The sequence below is a fragment of the Lepeophtheirus salmonis genome, chromosome 4 (assembly GCF_016086655.4).
Source record: "Lepeophtheirus salmonis chromosome 4, UVic_Lsal_1.4, whole genome shotgun sequence".
In the NCBI taxonomy this organism is placed as follows: Eukaryota; Metazoa; Arthropoda; class Copepoda; order Siphonostomatoida; family Caligidae; genus Lepeophtheirus; species Lepeophtheirus salmonis.
In genome coordinates this window covers 36,547,604-36,561,906 of record NC_052134.2, presented here as the reverse complement: position 1 = coordinate 36,561,906, position 14,303 = coordinate 36,547,604, and the positions used below count along the sequence as shown (strand labels likewise).

At 27.2% G+C, this 14,303-nt stretch overlaps 1 protein-coding gene across 4 annotated transcripts in view; it reads left to right on the top strand.

Moving 5' to 3' along the window:
• Positions 1 to 340: 340 nt before the first annotated feature.
• LOC121115839 (uncharacterized) overlaps positions 341 to 14,303 on the top strand; it is a 124,695-nt gene continuing 110,732 nt past the window's right edge. For all 4 annotated transcript variants that reach the window (XM_040710001.2, XM_040710002.2, XM_040710003.2 and 1 more), the window contains exon 1: positions 341 to 529. The gene's annotated coding sequence lies outside the window, so the exon portion shown is untranslated. The remainder of the gene's footprint in view (positions 530 to 14,303) is intronic.

Genomic DNA, 14,303 nt, shown 5'->3' with positions numbered 1-14,303 from the left:
TTTAATTCATGAATGTTTATGCATGAAACACGATTTAACCTCATAAATGCTGAATTACTAAAACTTCATAATTATAACAATTAAACAAATAAAGATAACCCAAAAAATATCACATCACTTGCATGTATATATGTAAAAAAGTAAAGAGCCCTGATTGTAAGCGGGGGAACAAGCAACCTGTCGGAAGCAAGGAATCTCTTCAGAATAGAAAAAGAAGACGACATATGTGAAGAGAACTCGCGCAGGTCTTTAACATATGATTTTAACTGTATACACATGTAGACAGAAGCGAGAGTGTGGAAATTACCTTGTATATTTACATACATTGATTTTTTTAAGAGACAGTGCTTGAATGACTGACCGGATGTTCGGTCGATCCCATGAGTAGTTGTATGAAAGTGTGGATTGATTAAATAATTATTTGATGAAAAGGATACTGTGGTTTGTGATACACATTATAGTAAATAGTTTTAGTAGTAAATGATCGGGTTCTTCACCTCTCCACCTAGATTCATCTCAATTCATGAAGGTAGGATATGTTTTAAAAATATCCAAGAGTACAAACTCTGTGGAAAAGTGTTCTGACTTAAAAATAAGCTCAGAAAATAAATATACTTTAAACAATGAGTCAGTACTGCCTTCATCAGCATTTCACAGGTGTTGTCAATCGTTTTTTATTTTGTTTATACATCTTTTTGAATTATAGTTTATAGCAGCATAGAAAAAAAAATCAGTTGTTATATTAAATATATATACAATATATGTACAATACTAGCAATTTTTTTCTAATTAGTTATTGATTCTATTACACAGTTAATTCAAACACAATTAACTATGTTGTTACGGATGGTTAAGCTATGAATATGTGAAAATATATAATTGTTACATATATGAAATTGTGCATTTTTAATTTGGCCATTCATCTTCATATGTAGTAAATGTCTAGCCACATTTATGTAGGTGAAATTGGATATTTAAAGTGTATTTTATTCAGAAAAAACGTGATGTATTTATAAAGAGAATTTAATATTTTTTCTTGGATTAAATAAATACATTTGGAAGCTATAAACTCACGTTTTTTGGCTAGATATCCTAACGTATCTATACTATAATTTAATACTTGGCTAATTCATCTTACATTTAAGATAAACTTTTTTGTTATTGATCTCGTGGGGGTAACGTCAATATTCACGTTTTGTTATTTTCAATTATTTTTGTACTCAAGCATGGATTATAATGTTTTCTTTATAACTACATATATCTAATAAGATTTGAAAGTTTTATATTGAATATATAATATTTTAAGGAAAAATTTGAAAACACCATGATACACACAATTATTTATTTTTTAGTGGTCTCAAAATTCGTTTCTAATGATGATTTTTTTTGCACAAAGTTGGTTTTTTATTACAAATCCGGTTCAGAGAATGAAGGACTAATATATCTTTAATAATATTAATAAAAGAAGGAAAAAATCCATTTAAAAGAAAACAAAGTCAAAAGTGAAAGTAGGACTTTTGGGGCCTCCTCCATGTACATAGTATTATTTGTCCTCAAATCAACTCGTTCATACAATAAATTAATAATTATAAAAATAATGTGTTGGCCTTTAATTACGTGTACACTTTAAAAATCATTGTAATACTTTATGCTAGGTACTTCAACAAATATATATTATGAGTGTACTTGTTATGAATTCATTATCAAGAAATTTACATATATAGAGTTATTACAACTTCCCTCCTTTTTTTATGAAAGATTCTTCTACGAATAACAGTGGCAAAAAAACTTTAAAAAGAAAGTAACTGATTTATTAAAGAAGACAAATAATGAAATAAGTCTTTTAAAGTATATTCTCAAGGAATGTTTTTCGGGACTCCGGTGGTAAAGTGGTATAAAAGTGTAGACATATTTGGAACGGTACTTTACTAAAGTGAAATTGGAACCAGTATATTCAGCTCAATTACGTTATACAAAAACGTATCCCCTCAAATAAACCACATTCTTCATTTATTACAATTTTATTTTTGTCAAAAATAGCACAAAGTAGCAAAATAACGATATATCTATATTAGTAAGGAATTTGTACAAAAATAACAGTATCGTGGCAACACTAATTTGAAATCGACTCATATATCAATAGAAAAATAAAATAAAGAGCGATTCATACAAATTATGATGCATGTTTTTACGTTTTTTTTCATCTTCTTTGTCAAATCCAATGATGGATTGGATTTGCCTTCTACTCTCTTTAATCATATTTCATGTCCTCTGCGTATTACATAGATCAAAGATTATCTTTTAAATGACATTGCTATTTCAAATGTTTAAATATTCATAGTAGATGGTAAAACGTGAACTAAGTAATTTTATGATCAAACAAAAAAAACTTTTTACAAAAACCCATGAAATATCTTTGTGAATTTGATGGATCATGTATTCATTACTCTTCATACATATATAGCAATACATTCATACCTATATATGTAAAAGAAAATATATAAAACTTTTGATGAATAAGCTTAAGATAAAGTTCTATTCGTAGGTGATACTTCAAAATATAAATATTTAAATTGATATTGGATAAATGGTTGAGGGATTCAAATACTTAAAAATTCCTTGTTCAAGTGCCTGATTTAACCAACTTTATAACTAACGTAGTTTAATATGCAAATGTTGACTTTATATGAATCAAATAATACTATCGATTAGTTATCAATTCAAGCAGGACACTTTACTAATTTAGGAGTTTGGTTAAGTTCAAGTTTTTGGGGATTCCCATACATTTAATTACTTATTACTCGAATGTTTGTTTTTTTCGAGTTTGAATAATCGAGATAATGTCCTGTCAAATTTAAAATAAACATTTTGGGCGAGTTTTAATAACTTTTACATATATTTTTGGGCATGAGTGAAGACCTATTTTTTTTCTTTCAAGTTCAAGTAATACCCAAATTTCACACAACTATCATTTATGCATACGTCTTCTAAGATTTACAATAACCATTTTAGCGCTAAGATCATAGCTGATTTAACTATTCAAAAAATCAACTGATGGAGCTAGATTTTGTATTAATTTTTTGTGTAAATTGAAGTCTTTTAGGAATATTTAAGCGTTTATACATCTTATGGATGATTTTTATAAAATATTTTAAAATGGAAAAACAATATATATCTTATATAAATAATCTTATTTAGATTTATTTAGTAATCCGAATTATTTACACGGATCATCGTATAAGACTATGTTTATATGAGTATTTTTGCCATAATTAAAAGATTTGGGGCTTAGTTGAAACGGATATTCTTTTATATCTCCGTTTTTAGTCAATCTTAAACCAGACACAATTTTCTTTAAAGGTATAAATTTTAACATGCTCCTTAATCAATCGTTCCAACATTTATACGATTCATATCTCCCCATTTCCTTCAAGGAACACTAAGCTCTCAAATGTTATCTTATAATTATCAGCTCTATGGGTCATTAATCAAGTAAATCACACCTATTACATCTCTTTACCTAAAGGGGATTTTTCATTTGTCTTTTTAATGACATGTTTGTTCACATTACCTAGAGGCCTTTATAAATAAATTGGATTTTTACTTGAAATATTCTATTGATTAATATTAAAATAAATAGATTTACACCCATTTCAGAATGTGAAAAGATGGAAAACTCTTTTTAAACATACTATAACATACTTAACTCAAGCCAGTCTGTTACGTAAATTTAATGATGCAGAACCATTTAAAGCACCAATAGAACAGAAAAATACAATTGAAGGGAACTCTGGAATTGATAGGGGTTGTAACCTTTGTAAACTTGAGTGTCACGCTTATGGATAATACCTTAAAAATACATTTAAAGTGTTTTAAGACTTTGTTTTCTAAGGCATTCAAAATATAGCTAAGAGCCTTTTTAAGGTGTTTATAAAGTCACCTTCTCTCAGTAGTTAACAACTCTTCAAAGTTGTTTACTCAAGATAATATGAGAGTACGACTTCTAAAGCATGATTTAGATCAATATGTAATATAAGTACCTATGTAAAAGATATGATTTGATTTTGGTTAAAATAATCTTAATGCTCGATCCTCACGTAAATTACTCTGCAAATAAATAGAGAGTTGTACATATTGATATATTAAATTGAGTCTTGACGTATGATGAAATATAGCTAGACATTTACAATTTGTATAGTTTTGTTTCATTTTGCATCAACAACTTTCTGTCTTTCATTTTGCTCTGTTTAACAGCCTCCCGAGATAAGGGTAGTTGTATTTACCCTTAATATGTTACCTTAATGTGCTCTCGTCCCTTTTATCAGTCTTTCAAAGGTGTAATTTTCAATAATAAAGTGGTATCCCTACGAGTGTGCGTTCTTGGGGTGTGTGCCTCCCCCCCTCCCACTAATCAAGAAATTTTTGCCGATATAACTAAAAAATTATCGATTTGCAGGAATAAGTTAACAAAGAAAGATCATTTGGTTAAATTCAGGTCCAGGCGAAAATTGTTCACTTTGAAATGGTCGGAAAAAAATTAAACCCTCTCCCTCCAAAAAATAATAATCTGATGGCACTCTTATAATATTATACAGTAATGCACCTTTTTTCATAAATTGACTTAGTTTAGTGAGACTTTAAGAATCTAATTAGAGTATATAATATTGATTCAAAAATGATTGATAATGACTTCATTGGTTGATTTATATGAAGACTTCATTTTGTAAAGATTGTTCTATTGAACGACTTTTAAGTATAATTCGGATCCATTCTTCAGATTTAGAACGAGATACGGTGCTATCTCCGAAAAATAGGAAAATGCAAAGTGCTTATTTTCAGTTGACGTATTTTGCTTATTTTCCTCGTATCATTGTTCTGAACATTGATTAGGAGAATTCTAATTCAAAGTTTTAAGCTGTTAACAATTATCGTCATTGATTGATATTTTCTACTATATATATTCCATAGTTGAGAATAATTGGGCCAGGAATTTCTAACTACAAAATGATTTTGTGCCTTTTTTCAGTTTCTTTTTGGATGAAAGATTAGGGAAATATAATATAAATAATGATGTGGTGCTGGACGGTTCATAAAAATATTTGAACCGCTACATCCCGCCTTGAGAGTAACTATGTAAGAATAATTCAGAAATAATGATTGACAGGATTTAAAAAAAATATCTACCATTAAGTTTCTCTTTTTATTGTTCTTGTATTTTTGACCTTCAAACAACCTTTTTTAAGGGGGTTACTATCACCTAGTTCCATTTTATGAAAAAAATAATAAAGAGGCTCATTAAGAATCCATATAAAATAAGATCCAAATTATGTTATTACATAATATTATTATGAATCTTTGTGTTTTTTGATATGAATTTAAAAAAAATAAGTATTTCAACTTCCAGCATATGTAAATAGAAATGTCATGTTTCAATGTCATTTAAAAAAGACAAACTTTTATTTTTTTGCATTACTAATTTATTACTTTGGTTCTTGGTATATCTATTTTTGTATTTGTTGATTTTATCTCTATGGATTAGAAATAGAAATCTAGGCCTCAGAAGTGGTAATAATACAAGTCTTATACTTACATACTTGCCTAGGTGTATTGAGTAAAATCATTGATTGTAAAAAAGAATAGTTAGCAAATGGAAATTTGCCTATTATTATAAAAATAAAAATGACATGAGTAAAGTGTTTTTTTGCTTATAGGTACCTAAGTACCTTTGACCTATATATTTAACATGAGTTTAGTTACAGGAGTCTTTATTTGCATATTATGGAGGTTAAGAAATAAGGATTTTAACTAAGCTGAAAGTATTAATTTGAAATTTTTATATATTATTTATTTCACCTATGAATGATATTTTTTTATTTGTGGTCTGTACACACAAAATCAAGTTAGAATAAAATTTCTCAAAATGGAGTCTTCAATATATGGTTTGTATTCTTTATCGGCAAAATATCCCTCACTTCTACCAAACAATTATTCCGATTAATATTTTGGAGATCCCAGGAATTGCACTTTCAGTAGCAAAAATTAATCCTTACAACTACATATTTAAAAGTTAATAGATTATATATAAAAAGCTATATCAGAGGTACAATAGGACTTATAAATCAAATGAAGATAATAAACTATAGTTAACACTCTTAAATATCATAAAATATCCGATACATTTGAATAGAGATCATAGAACAAACTGAAATAAGTCGATGAATTATTGCATATAGATATTTTTTTCTCGTTTTTTTAATTTTTGTTCAAGATTATTTTAATGCTTACGTGTCACATTCCTTTTGAACATTTGCAGGTGGATAAATAATATCTATAAAATACTGTTATTATGTAAATATGGTTGGAGTATACTCGAATAATTATACTAATATTTATGCAGTATTATTTAGATTGTATAGATTTCATTAAAGTAAGCCCGTTAAATCAATGAATACTAGCTAATTATTGAGCAAATATCTTTGTTAGACGATATTTCTTTTTATTCTTTTTTACTAAGTTTCTTATAAGTTATATTGTAGCATTTAAAATATAGATTTTTTCAGAGGTTATATGGAATTAATTATTGATGATACAGGGTGTCTAGGATAAACTGAGACTAATCTAAACCGACTGAATCTCGTTTAAATGAGTAGATAGAGAGCTGAAACTAGTGCCAAATGAAATTATATTGATTGTTTATTTATAATTTAATGGGTCCGCCTTTTTCTGAGCAGAAGCTTATCCACTACGTCTTTCACTCATCTTATGATGGAATGGGTGTCCACTTTCTTGTAATTAAATCATGACACTTAGTTACTGCATAGGTATACATCCTTCGTTTGTTCATATCATTGATCTGCGTACATACGTTTCTGTTCATAGCCGGAAAAGTCATGGGGTGCCACGTTTATCCTCTATCGAATGCTTTTAATCAGGCAAAAATCGTGGTGTGAGCTTCTTAGTCTATGTTTATCTCTGGGACATTGTTTACGGCCTGAAATTTCCTTTTAATGCGATGAAACATCGCATATGAGTATTTTGAGAGCTTAACATTCACATATGGAGGGGGTCCTGTGCCGACAATTCATTTATAGTTTTCTTTCGAGCGTCATTCATCTTTCACTGAATATTGATAAACATAACAAATGCATAATTATATAAAGCTTCTTGAAATGTTTCATTTGATCTAGTTTTAGCTCTCAAGCTTTTTAAATAAGCCAAATGAGATACATACTCAAGTGAGTCTCATTTTTTTATAAACCCTGTTTTATAAAGGAGGCGTTGATCTATATTTTTGTGTTTTTCCTCTTTGTTTTAAAAACAGATTATATTATTATTATAATGAAATACGTATGTGTGGATATTGTCATATTTAATTAAAAATACAGATAAACATTTCATCCTGAACAGAAGGGTGGACCTCTTGGCACCCTTGTTACATCCTCATACCCCCCTCATATATGTACACTACATACTACAGGATGTATTTAACTTTCGTAATTTTACTCTACATAATATATTATTAAAATGATGAAAAAGGCATTCATCAATTTGAATTTTTCTGTTCATAAGGTAGTTGGTAATTTTTTCTATTTAGTAAAACCTATTTAAATGTATTAATTTTTAAATTTCTTTTCTTGTATATTTATACAAACATATTATAATATGTATTTTCTGATTACTTTACTTCATGTAACTAACAAACAAAAAGTTTATACAGTTAGTCAATACTGTGTATATTTAAGTGTATATATATAAATACATGTGTACATAAAAACACTTTGTCATTAAATACTGATGAAAAAATATGTAATTATTTTTTTTATTTATGTAAAATATACAATTATTTATCATAAAAAATACACACACAGGTATATAATGATTTATTTTATTAGTATTTCATTCCTTTGCTTTATACAATATCGTAATCTATACTAAACCTCTCAACCTTTCCTTCAAAAGATTTTTTTTTAAATTATATAGAAAATTAGTCAATTTTTCAATACACTACATATTGTTCATTATATAGAATTTAGTAGTGAATGGTTCACAACAGTTAGTTTTTGTTTTATCAATAGATTTTTATGACATAAATAGGTTCAGAGATTGAGCAGAAAATGAGTGCTGGAGCCCCTGAACGGAAAAATATTAAACGTCTAACGGGAAAAATGTTTGAATATAGTACATTTTTCCACTTTTTTTAATCGGATACATATTTTACCACAGGACCAACGCTAAACCAAGTGATGAAACGATGGCCACTTAATCAATATCAAGTTCAAGCCTGAACACTAATAAGGGACAAGAGAATTCAAAAATCGGTAGCTGTCATAAAAATATATTACCAAATGAGGTTTTGGGGATAATTATAATCATTGCGTCTATATTATTTCATTCCATGGGGGGGACCCAAACAGGTTTAACACGGGTTAAATCACTACACAATGCTTTATTTAACAAATTGACTCTCATTCAAGGAACAGTCTATTCATAAAATTTGCAATCTTTTTTATTCCTGTTTTTGACCTACAAAGGCATAACTTTTCTACCTTACTATTATTAGTGTAGTTAGTAGTTGAAAGAGAAAATGTAATTAAAGCAATCGTGTAACGAATGCTTTAATGAATAAAATAACTTTATTTCTTATATGTTATTATAATAATAATTAAAAAATAAAGTTCGTTTGAGTCTTAAAAAAATCCAGTTCATGATTGTTTTAATTCAATTATCTCTTTCATTTCGAAACTAATCTACTAAATATTATTTTAAAATGTTGTATATGGAATGAACCATCAAGGATATCATATTTTTTTATTAATCTGTAGTAAACTTTCATTTTAATATTTTGTAGTTAACTGATTGTGAATGACATTAACAAGTGTAAGATATCAAAGTAATCCCATAACTATGTTCCTTATCTTTCGTTCTATTGATTTTTTTTTTTTTTGCTTAAATGTTAGCAAGTCAATATTATTTGCAAATCATGATTGGGTGGATTGTCACGTAATATTTATTTTTCTACAATACATATTATGAGTATGAGCTAACTATGAATCATTTTTTTAGAAAAATAATTTCTAAATACCACGTTTTTTTACGTATTTACACATTCACGTATTGGTGAATTGTTCATTGTATTGATATGCTCAAACCATCAATATTTGAATATACATTAGATTGCCCGATAAGTGGATTGCAAACTTTTGACATTCTGTTCCAGCAGAGAAAACATCAAGATTTTCAATTACCACCGTTACTAATAATTCGACTTTTTGGGACAGAAATCAAATTTGTATCAAATTTACTGACCATTTTCTTAAATTTTCATAATTTTTTTCATTCACACCACTCCGGACTGAATTCAAATGATCTTAAACTTATACATGAAAAGCTTAGAAAATCGGTTCTTCAAGTGTCGTACGCCAACTTTTCTTTAATGCTACGTTGAGGTATACGTAAAGGAGATTTTTTTACCGAACCGATCATCCAATCAATATAGTTTTCATATAAAATGTTTCTAAAATATTTTTTTCATAAAAAAATAGGCCATCTAAATTTTTCTACAACATTCTGTTAAAACATTTCAAATCTTTATATAACGGCGGAACTTGGAGATCTTGATTTTTTGTTAGGTGGTCTGCAATGTGCAAATAATTGAGAATCACTTAATCATATATCATTAGTATATTAAGAATTTATTGCGAGGATCGAATTTATCTATATTTAATACACTTCAAACAATAGTGTAACAACCTTTGCCAGTCACTCCTACACACATACTTATTGATAAAAAAAATTAAGTTACATTCATCTTCAATATTAATTATAATAGGAATCAAGACTTATATTTTGACAGAATTAGTTTTTTAAGCAAACAATTAAGGAAATTTATATTTTCAATTCGGGGTTCAAAAATTAAAACCCTTAAAAGTTTACCAATATTTTTTTGTTTTTGTTTCATGGACAACTTAAATCAAATTTACCATTAAATGCTTACTGTTGTAGATATGCAACATAGCCAAAAAAACGCCTTTTAATATATTATTCAACAAAATTGTAATACATTGTAACTTTTTTTACATCTGTAACAATAGTATTGGTAAGTGTGAACAGGTATTTATATGATTTTGGATCAGAAATTACAAAAAAGTAGGTAATTATTAATAAGAAAAAAAAACCATAACTCATTTTTTTCTCATTTCTTTTCTTACGTATTAGTATGTTGAATATTGATTATGCCCTTTTAAGTTTTAGGCTAACATTTTACCCCCAGTGCAGTAACTACGTTAAAAAAAAATGTTTACTACTAGAGGATAAAGAAATATTTTATAACAAGTATATATTTCAAATGTATATTTTCTATTCTAAGAAACCACCGGGAATCGAACTTATCCATGATCATTTCTGAAGAAGCTATGGATCGCTCTGATTTGTTTACCTCGAATTAAATATTCTTTAGTTGTGAACATATTTATATAGAAATAGAATAGTCCAACAGTTTGGGATATTGACGTAATATGTAAATACAATACAAATCCCATTATGCAGCTATTTTAAATATTTTTTTAATTTGTTTATTCATCCACACATTTATTGTTCATTATCTATATTTGTAAAAATGTTCTTGCTAATTTGTGAGTGAATAAAAAACCATTTGTATTCGCTCATAAAGTACCATATAATTTCTTATATTTCTTCAACCTCTTTTAGGAAAAAAACAAAAATATATATATGTAATACAAAACAACTTGTGATTTATTAAAATGAATAGTTTTTGAAGCTTCACATTTTGTAGTCTAATTAAATACTTTAATGTTCATACTCAATGTAATTGAATATCATTGAATTTTAATAAGAATAATAATATCTTTAATGAATGGATTTGTTTACTCTTTTATTCATTATGGCATAAACTCGTTTTTTTGTTTTTTTTCAAACATAAATACATCTTTGATATTGTTTTATCTTATAACATTTTACCTGTTGATATATGTATTATGTATATTATAGTTATTTATCCTACAATTTAAAGCAACATGCGTTTCCTAATGAAATTATATAGATAGTTAGATAATTTTAAAATACATTATGTACCTATTACAAGTTGACTTATTTTATTTCATGAATAATTACAATTCTTTTTTTATTTAATAAAATTTAGATAGGTTTACCTATTTATGATCTTCTGTATGTTGAATTTATAATTAATTAGATATTTATTACCTTTATTAAATATTTTAAGTAAGTGGAATGCCTCCTTGGGTTTCCTATAAAAAATGATTACGGAAATACATAATTTCAATCCTATCCAAGGATGTGTTTACGTGCCTCTTAATTACTATCGTTTTCTCATGTAAAAAATATAAAGCCTTCAAAGATTTTATTGTCCTATTCCTCAACGTTGGTCTCTAATATTATTTCAAGAATTTATACCTAATAAAATTTATATTTGTTTAACGTTTCGATTGGCACTCTATATTTTGTATTCTTATAGCTGTAGAGATGGGATTTGTGTAAGAACGCAAGGAAAAGGCGGGAGCAAGACATATGTTAATACTGAATTTTTAATATCAGCTGCCTGTTATATGATTTTAGGTGGACAAAATGAATTACTGCTATAAAAAGGGGAATCTTCAAGATTTAAAATATTATTTGTGCACGGAAAATATATTGGATGTATGTATTTAAATTCATATATATTTATTTTTAAATGCAAAATAGGGGAGGATTCTTCTTTTAGAAGGATATATTAACAAACCCACGACTGGTTAAATAGTGAACAAAAAAGAAGAAAGAGCACACGCTTCACCCATTTTTTCTTTTCTAATCGGTAAACTTCGTTTACACAGATCCCTTCTTTACTTATGAGTGAGAACTGTACAGAAACAAATAAACTGAGGGGACAAATTATTCTCGATGGAAGTTTGATATTGTGAGGCAGATGTGTTTTTTAATATACAGTTTGATTAGAAGAATTCAGCTGCTATAAAAACAAATTCGTTTTTTTAAAATCAGCTGAGTTAATTGAATTATTGGCCAAAACAGATCTGCTTTATGTGGGGGGGGGAGAGAAGAAAAAGAAAAAGGAAGTTATATCTTACATCCTATAATTTGTTTTTTCTTTCAATTATAATTTGTGATGTATTTAAATTTTTCTCTATGTATGGGTATTCATGAAAAATTTGGGTATTTTTCAACTTTGTATCTTATCTATTTTTTGAATAAAATGTTTTTTTCCGATTGAAATATGGAGAATATAATGAAATATTGCTGTATCTTTCTGAAAAATAAATATGTGTTAGTATTGTGACTCACTTCTCTTTTCTTACTATTCTCTTTCTCAATCGTAATTCTCTACAAAATCTATGTTTATTAACATCAGAAATTAAGATCAAGGTATTCCCTAATTTGCCGTTTCTGTATATTTCTTTCTGTTTGGTGAGGACAGTCAAAGAAAATATTATGAGTAAAGAAAGCGTTTTCGAGTGAGTCAGCATTGTTGATGTTGGTCATTTTGGGAGACCTAATCAGCCAAGTTTCGAACAAAATAAGAAATGTTATATTTTTCGGGAAAAATTGGATATCAAAATGTGAACAACAAATTAAATTACTTAAATCATGTTGTCATTCAAAAATTTAATCCTCCAATAGATAGTGTTATTATACATCATATCCTAACATGTATTAAAAGTATGTTAATACATCGTTATACAATCTCATTTTCATATTGTATACAATAAATTCACTATTAACTACAGTGAAAAGAATAAGATATTTTTCTCTAATTATTCTATTTTTATCGACCCTAATCAATCCAAAAAATAAAAAATGTAGGAATCTAGCCATTTTTAAGGATTATCAGTATCTATTACTTGGTCTTAATTCAAATATCACTCTTTATAATTGGCTTAGAGTAGTATTCAATGAAGGTGTTAAGTTTTTTATTCTTATAGTCATTGAATGAAGTTCCATCAATATTTATTGAAAACTTGTCTATTTTATGTAGTAAAACTATTAGCTATGAGTCCCCAAGATGGCATCGCCTTCAGTTATGATACAATTTATGACATCAATGAAAATGATATATAGACATATCATAAAAAGCCTTTTAATTCTTCTTGAGCAGATTTAAATATAATTAAAGTTATTTTTGTTTTCTAAATTTTAACATGGGTCCTTAAAAATAGTCTTGTTATTGCAACAAACGTATTTTAAATCATTTTCTCCTATAAAAACTGTAATAAACAATAATTTTGAATGTATAACTAATTCTCCAAAAGTTTGTTTTTTTAAATTAAGAATAATGCTCAAACAATTACAAAATTATTGAGGAAGTAGTTTTTGGATAAGGATAGAGTTTAAATATTTGGACTCGAGAATCGTCTGAAACTTGAGTGCTTATTTTGAAGATTTGAGACTGGATTTGAGTTTCAATTCAAATACTCGAGACTTGACTTGATATCTAAGACTTGATTGAAGATCCTTTTTTTATAAATATTTTCTACAAATCACTTCATTTTTTACACTGGGTATAAAAGTGACTTTTGTAGATGAAAAAGCCCCATTTCTAATCAGGATAAGTAGCAAAATATTAATGATGAAAAATAAAATACTTAACAATTGGGATTGGAAAGTAGTCATTTCTTTTATTTTATGAAAACAAATTTATACAAAATTAAAAAAAGCTTTAAGATTCAAATCGACTAATAAAAAAGCAAGAACTTGAAATGAATTTGGCAGAAATCTAAAAAATTGAGCATGACTTGATCAAAATATATGAGAACTCTAAAATTGTCAGGAAAAATTTGAGATATTACAACTGAAGACTAAGGGCTTTACTTGAACTTGCAATATAAAGACATTCTCCCAGAATTTTGGAAAGACACATACTAATATTTAATATTGACTTATACTTAATAGAAGAGCAAATATAAGGAAACATTTTCATTAAATTTTTTTTGTTTAAAGATATAGAAACAATGTTATAATAATATTATTTTTGTTTTTCAAAAAGTCAGACATAACATTCTTCAAATTCAAGTTCATGCTATTTCATTTTTTGATGTGATGATTATATTCATATAATGAGATGTCTTAAAAAAAGTTACACCAATTTACTTCATCCTGGTCAACCAAATTATTCATAATAAACTATTAAATGACTCTAACATATTATTTTCAATGTCCTTTTTTGATTTATTTATTAGACTAAATTTATGTATGAGAGTAAAAATATAAATACGTACATTAGGGCGGCCTTGTGCTGAATAAATTATTTCATTTTGATAGTTAACGCTTATCACTTT